The sequence below is a fragment of the Enhydra lutris genome, unplaced genomic scaffold (genome assembly GCF_002288905.1).
Source record: "Enhydra lutris kenyoni isolate GAN:26980312 unplaced genomic scaffold, ASM228890v2 scaffoldscaffold1, whole genome shotgun sequence".
NCBI lineage: Eukaryota > Metazoa > Chordata > Mammalia > Carnivora > Mustelidae > Enhydra > Enhydra lutris.
In genome coordinates this window covers 9,720,731-9,728,528 of record NW_019154085.1, presented here as the reverse complement: position 1 = coordinate 9,728,528, position 7,798 = coordinate 9,720,731, and positions in this window count along the sequence as shown.

Sequence of the window (7,798 nt, the reverse complement as noted above, 5' to 3'; positions counted from 1 at the left end):
CGCGACGGGGTGGAGCGGCGCTCTGGATCCGGACGTCAGGGGGGGGACGGTAGCTGACGGATCAGCCGTAGCCCGCGCGGAGCAGGGCGGGAGGCCGGGGAGGAGTCCCAGAAAGGACCGGCTGGCGGAGGGAGAGACACAGAAAATGGAACAGCCGACGACTCACACGGCGCGAAGTGGAGGCAGGGAGAGACATGGCCGCGGGGGCGGGCAGTGGCTTCGGGAGAGCGGGCGGGCACCGAGAGCCCCTGCGAGAGTGAGCAAGGCCTGCGTAACCTGTCGGTCCATCTCCCTGGGCTTACATTAGTCGCGCTGAAAAGACAGGGTTTGCACAATGGTGACTGCTTCAGCAAGCCCTTGTACAAGCAGATACCCGGAGAAGCATAATTCTGCCCCCGAATCCGCCTAGACAAAGTGGAGAAACAGGCCAGCAGTCCGGGAAAATTCCTCAGACCCCCGCAGGAAACCGACCCAATTTCAAAAAAGACTAGGGCTTAGACTGTCAAATGATGTTTCCACCATCCGCTGACTTCAAAGCCAAGGACCTTTTCAATGACAAGTTTGTGTAGATAAAAGACTTAGAGGCTAATTATCTGAGAGAGCGTGGACATCTGGTATTCTGCGTTAGGCGGACAAAATTAGCTCTTATTTTTTTGCAAGTCAGAAGCAGGAAGAGAAAACGAATGCCCCTTGACAGATGGTGGGAGTTGTACATCATTACATGATTCTAAATTTCTTTTGTTGCAAGTTTTAAGTGTTCTCCTAACGTTATGTAATCATGAAAGTTGGGCAAACTTTTGTTTCCTGTTTAGAAACATTAAATCTTTGATCTGGGATGACGGAGGCCATAGGATACCAGATGTGAAGCCAGCTCAAAGGGTAAAAACCGCATATACTAGGGTGATTTCCAAAAGAAAACATCAAATAACCCATCAAATACACCTAAAGGTGCATTGAGAATGCCTGAGAGCTGTATCACAGACAGCCTCCAAAAATGGAGGGAGGAATGGTAGAAAGGTTCGTTAAACTAGTGGGTGCAAATTGCACTGAATAATTGTCAGAGACTTGGAACTTTGCTCAAAGGGGTTAGACAACAGGAAGTTGGTTTGCCTTTAAGATTCCTCCTTTCTGGAAGATGTATAGACTGGTAACTTCTCCAGAGCAAGTAACTTAATTCCATCACTACTTCCTAGTATATTAATTTATTCAACAAATATTTATTAAGCCCCACTATGTGTTCAGCACTGAGGTACAAGTATGAAAAGGCCCAATCTTTAACCATAAATTGCTTAGAGTGTAGCACTGGGGACAGACGGGCAATCACCAATTCTCTTGCTAAATATGGTGAGACTCTACGACAAGTGGCACCCAAATGATGCCTTCCTAAGAGGCATGAGGTGGGCCCGGGGAAGAGCAGAGTCCTAAGTAGGCCTCTAAGTCTGTGAACAACTCTTACCTCCAAGGATTAAATTAAAATTTTCCAGATTGTGTGGTAGTGTCCCTCACTTGCAAGTAACAGTTACCTATAATTGAAGGGGCTCATCTTAATGTTCTCTTAAGTTCAGATTTGTTATATGATTTCACCTCATCTGAAAAGAACAAGAGAAAAACTAAAGTAGGTTTTAAATTCAGGAACAGAATATGCATTCATCTCTGAAAAGTCTGATAAGGTTGCATTGTGATGTCAACTCTGGCCTTGCTCACAGGAAGAACCTTGTTCTTCAGAGTTGAAATGTTTCTACCTCATAACCTTCACATTTTAATTCCTCTGTCAGTCTGCAGATTATGACCTCCAAACAAAAACAATTTTCTAACCAGTGTTAACCAGTGTTTGAGGGGTGAGAGAGGGAAGTGAAGAAGAAAAGAAAGACAGCATGAGCACTAATAAAAATTGCATGTAGTAATGGGTTACTTGAATATTTTGGTTAAAGAAGGAATAATCTTTTTAAAGGTAACATGGCCATATGGAAAAAACTCTGGGATGGGATTCAGAAAATCTAGATTCTCTTGCCTGTTGACTATAAGACTTTGAATGAGCTATCAAAAGTTTATTTGTTGGGACGCCTGGGTGGCTCAGTGGGTTGGGCCGCTGCCTTCGGCTCGGGTCATGATCTCAGGGTCCTGGGATCGAGTCCCGCGTCGGGCTCTGTGCTCAGCTGGGAGCCTGCTTCCCTCTCTCTCTCTCTGCCTGCCTCTGTCTACTGTGATCTCTCTCTGTCAAATAAATAAATAAAATCTTTAAAAAAAAAAAAAAAAGTTTCTTTATTTGTAATGAAAATAATGCACGGCACTTCCTTCTCTCTACCTCATAGAGGATGAAAGCAAGTATAAAAGTAAATATTCCTGGGATACCTGGCTGGCTCAGCTGGTAGAGTATGTGACTTGTGATCTTGAGGTGGTGAGTTCAAACCCCACATTGGGTGTAGAGAGTACTTAAAAATAAAAACTTCAAAAAAAGTAAATATTCCTTGACTTTTTTTTAAAGATTTTATTTATTTATTTGACAGAGATCACAAGTAGGCAGAGAGGCAGGCAGAGAGAGAGGAGGAAGCAGGCTCCCTGGTGAGCAGAGAGCCCGATGTGGGGCTTGATCCCAGGACCCTGGGATCATGACCCGAGCGGAAGGCAGAGCTTTAACCCGCTGAGCCACCCAGGCGCCCCAATATTCCTTGACTTTTATTAAAGTTTTAGAAGAAAATATTTTACAAATCCAAAATATCATAAGTAATTTCAAAAATATCTATCTTATATGAAATTCTCTTTGGGGAAGGTTAAAATCCAAGTAAAATAGTGAATGCCCATTGTGTGAAGGGCAATAAGCAAATGCTGAGAAACATAAATAAGATGTATAAGCTTCTTTCCTCAGAGAGTTTAAAAATGAATTAAAAATGATGTATAAGCTTCTTTCCTCAGAGAGTTTAAAAATGAAGGGTGATATATAGATTACTGTATTTTACTATACTACATAACAAAATGTCAGGGCACCCTGGGTGACTCAGTCAGTTGAGTGTCTGACTCTTGATCTTAGCTCAGGTCTTGATCTCAGGGTCATGAGTTCAAGCCCTGCATTGGGATCCATACAGGGTGTGGAGCCTAGGTGGAAAAAAAAAAAAAAAAAAAAGGCAGCAAAATGTCTTAAGTCTCTTGTTGTCCATTCCCCTTCCCAAGTGTTCTTTGCAAACATACTTTTTTTTTTAAAGACTTTATTTATTTATTTGACAGAGAGAGAGATCACAAGTAAGCAAAGCAGCAGGCAGAGAGAGAGGGGGAAGCAGGCTCCCTGCTGAGAAGAGAGCCTGATGCGGGACTCGATCCCAGGACCCTGAGATCATGACGCGAGCCAAAGGCAGCGGCCCAACCCACTGAGCCACCCAGGCGTCCCAACAAATAAAGAAACTTTTGATAGCTCATTCAAAGACGGTGACCTGAGCTGAAGGCAGAAGCTTAACCCACTGAGCCACCCAGGCGCCCCTGCAAACATACTTTTATCTTGATCAGTATCCATCTCTCCTCATGTGACCAGGGAAAGGTAAACCCATCTCTAGTTGAGGTTTGAGTCCCTATTGTCCTAAGCCAGGGTTTGGTTAAATGGTAAGCATCTGACTCCGTTTAGCCTGAAGAGGTATAAAAGTATATCTGATGGAAGCCTTTGGAAAGATTTGGGGGAAGAGATAGGGTTAGGAGAAAGGTTTTCTTGTTCTTGAGGAGATACCAGAAGAGAGAGTTCTTTTTTTTTGCCCATGAACTTTGCCAAGTTCCTTAACTGCCTTAACCATATTGGCTTGAAGGGAGCTAACCTAAGCGCAAAACTGACACACTATGAATGATGCATGAAGTAGTGAAAGTGTGGCTTAAAGTATGGGTAGCATTTCTATGTGGAGATGCAGACTTCATCCCAGGCCAAGCAAAGTTGAGGCAGCAGGGAAGTATGGGGAGGTATGTTCATAGTTGAACAGACTGAATAATGAACAACATATTTAAAAGATTTCAAACTTAGACAACTTTGACTACACTACAGATGAGAAGCTACCAAAGTCCCATGGCACTTCACTTTTCTCTCTAGAATTCTAGAGCATTTGACCAAATCAGTGATTATGGTACACAGCTGCCAAGATGGGTCCCAGTGATTATTATATCCTGGTATGTACACTTTTTTAAAAATTACTATTTTTTTTTTTTTTTTTAGAAATCTCTATACCCATTGTGGGGCTCAAACTCATGACCCTGGGACCAAGAGTTGCATGCTCTTCCAACTGAACCAGGCAGGTGCCTCATTTCCTGTTTTCAAGAGGGCACCTGATGTCTTTCATGAAGTTAGCAGCACTTTGTCTTTATTTTTGCAATGACACGAATCCCCACCTAAAACTGTGCTGGGGACCTGGCTGACTCAGTTGGTAGAGCATATGGCTCTGGATCTTGGAGTTGAGTTTGAGCCCCATATTGAGGGTAGAGTTTACTTAATAAATAAATGAAAGTATGTTATTAATTTAGTTGTTCACTTCTCTCTCCCCAATTTTATTCATTCCTGTTTCTCCAACAGTGCCTGGCACATAATCAAAAAAAAAAAAATTAATGACTTAAAGGGAACAAACTGGCCTTTTTGAATTGACACTCAAGTCACGTAAGTAAGTACCCACTGATGCTTTTGCAAGTCAAGTCTCCAGGCTAAATGCTACTGAAAGACCATTTTGCAAGACTTGGGCTAAATTTTAACATGTCTTAAAGAACCAGGCTTGGGATGCCTGGGTGGCTCAGTTGGTTAAGCCACTGCCTTCGGCTCGAGTCATGATCCCGGGGTCCTGGGATTGAGGCCCGCATCAGGTTCCTTGCTCCGCAGGGGGCCTGCTTCTCTCACTGCCTCTGCCTGCCTCTCTGCCTGCTTGTGTGTGCTCTCTCTCTCTCTGGCAAATAAATAAAATCTTAAAAAAAAAAAAAAAAAAAAAAAAAACTAGGCTTAATCTGTAAGAGGGAAGGGGGTTGGTTGGATCCATTCCTTATGTCTTATAATAAGAAAATCTCCAGATAAAGTTAAGACTGAAATTTAAAAACAAACAAACAAACAAAAAAAAAAACTGTAAAAACACCTATAGAAACCATGGAAGAACCTTTAAATACTGGAGAAGACTTCTCAGTTTGACATAATACCCAGAAGCCATAAATGGAAAATACTAATGTAGCTATACTAAAATGACTTCCTGCAAGTTCAAAGCATAAACAGAATCAAAGCCAAAATGATAAACTGGAGGGAAAAACTTATCACAAAGAACCAATTTCCATAATCAATAAAGATATCACACAAATCTTAAAAGGCCAATTGTCCAACAGAAAGACAGGTAGAGGATATTCAGAGTCAATAGGAATAGTCAGTTAGCAGTAAAGAAACAGAAATGACTGTCAAACACAAGATGCTCACCTATTCATAAAGATAAAAGTAGAATTATTTGGGGCGCCTGGGTGGCTCAGCGGGTTAAGCTTCTGCCTTCAGCTCAGGTCACCGTCTCAGGGTCTTGGGATTGAGCCCCACATCAGGCACTCTGCTCAGCGGGGAGCCTGCTTCCTCCTCTCTCTCTGCCTGCCTCTCTGCCTACTTGTGATCTGTCAAATAAATGAGTAAAATCTTTTAAAACAAAAAAGAATTGTTTAAGAATGGCAACATAAAACCTTTATAACATCTTCTATCATTGAGGCTGGGAAGAAATCAGTCTCATACATTGCTGTTAGGACTATTAATTGATAGAACTTCTAGGAAAGGCAACTTGGAGATATGCATGTGTATATACACATATGACTAAAATCTACATACCCTTTGACATAGTGATTAATTTTATACTTGTTCACGGGCAAAGTAATTTATGCAAAAATTTTATTCACTGCAGAAGTATTTCTAATTTAAATAAGACTAGAATTTAAATATTCATCAGTGGAGAATGCTTAAATTATGATTCACCCATATAATAGAACATTATACCCCTATAATGAAAAATTTAAAGGTTTTTTTTTTTTTTTTTTTTTGACAGAGATCACAAGTAGGCAGAGAGGCAGGTAGAGAGAGAGAGGAAGGGAAGCAGGCTCCCCGCTGAGCAGAGAGCCCAATGCAGGGCTCGATCCTAGGACCCTGGATCATGACCTGAGCCAAGGCAGAGGCTTTAACCCACTGAGCCACCCCGGCGCCCCTATAATGAAAAATTTAAAAAGCTCTAGGTTCTTTATAGAGTCATTCCAAAGACTATTATAAAAAAAGGTGTCAAATGGTATGTATGGAATGTTATTTTTCGAAAAAGAAAAAATATATGTATTTCACATACATGAGACACACATGTATACATGCCCTAGCACACACACATGCGCAGGCACATACACATGCAATGTATACATAAGATACCCCTGAAAATATAAAATGTAACACTAGTTGCCTCTGAGGATGGAACTGTATGGCTGGGGAATAGGGTGGGGAAGGGTACTTTCAGTGTATATCTCTTTAGTGTATATCTTTTATTTTTTTTTAGATTTTATTTATTTATTTGAGAGCAAAAGTGAGAGAGATCACAAAGGGAGAGGGAGAAGCAGACTCACTGCTGAGCGGAGATCCCAATGCTGGGTTTGATCCCAGAACCCTGGGATCATGACCAAAGCAGAAGGCAGACGCTTAACCAACTGAGCCATCCAGATGCCACAGTGTATATCCTTGTGAATTTTTAACTATGTGAATGCTACCCATTTTTTTTTAACTTATTTATTTGACACAGAGAGAGAGAGAGATCACAAGTAGGCAGAGAGGCAGGCAGAGAGAAGGGGGAACCAAGCTCCCTGCAGAGCAGAGAACCTGATGTGGGCTCAATCCCAGGACTCTGAGATCATGACCTGAGCCGAAGGCAGAGGCTTAACCCACTGAGCCACCCAGGTGCGCCCCCCTCCATTTTTAAATAAAACCAAAGTTTAAGAAACAAAATAACAGGCCTGACTCAAAATGTTAAGGGACATCTAGTCCCCTCCTTTTACAATTAATTCTTAAACCAAGAAGTGATTTGTCCATGTCATATAACCAGTATGTAAGCAACACAGGATCCGAGCTTGGATTTGACTGGGCTTTCTCTAGAAGGATGCATAAGGGTAAAGGAAACCATATAAATACTCTTCACAGAAATAAAAAGTTCAAAACTCCATTTTGGTGTGGGTGCAGAGAAAACAAACAACTTGCTGGAAGAGGCATGATTTGGTGTCACTCTGGAGAGCAATCTGGTAGTCTTTACCAAGGTTAAAAATGTTCACAAATAGCTAAGTGCATGGGAAGACTTGCCTTATCAGATATCAAACTTACATATAAAAGTTTATATTTATATTGAATACAATGTGGTAGAATAGAGAAATCAATGGAACAAGGCTATAAAACCCACAAATAGACTTATTTAAAAATTTAATGTACAATAAAGGTGATTCCTCAAATTTCAAGGTGGGGGAGTGATAGTGGGTGAAATGGATAATCTAACAAAGTTGACACAAGCTAATTGTTGGTCAAAAAAAGACACATAAACCATATAGTAAATAAATTAGGGATTAATTACTTACATGTTCAAAATTTTAAAAACTACTAGAAGTGAAATTTGACTAGCTAGAAATTAAAAATGCACATCAAATTAGGACAAATATGAAAGTTAGTACCTCTAATATATAAAACCTTATGACCCATATTGGTTGATGGTAATGCAAAATGGTGTAGCCACTACGGAACACAGTATATAGGTTCCTCAAAAAATCAAAAATAGAGGGGCACTTGGCCAGCTCAGTCGGTGGAGCGTGC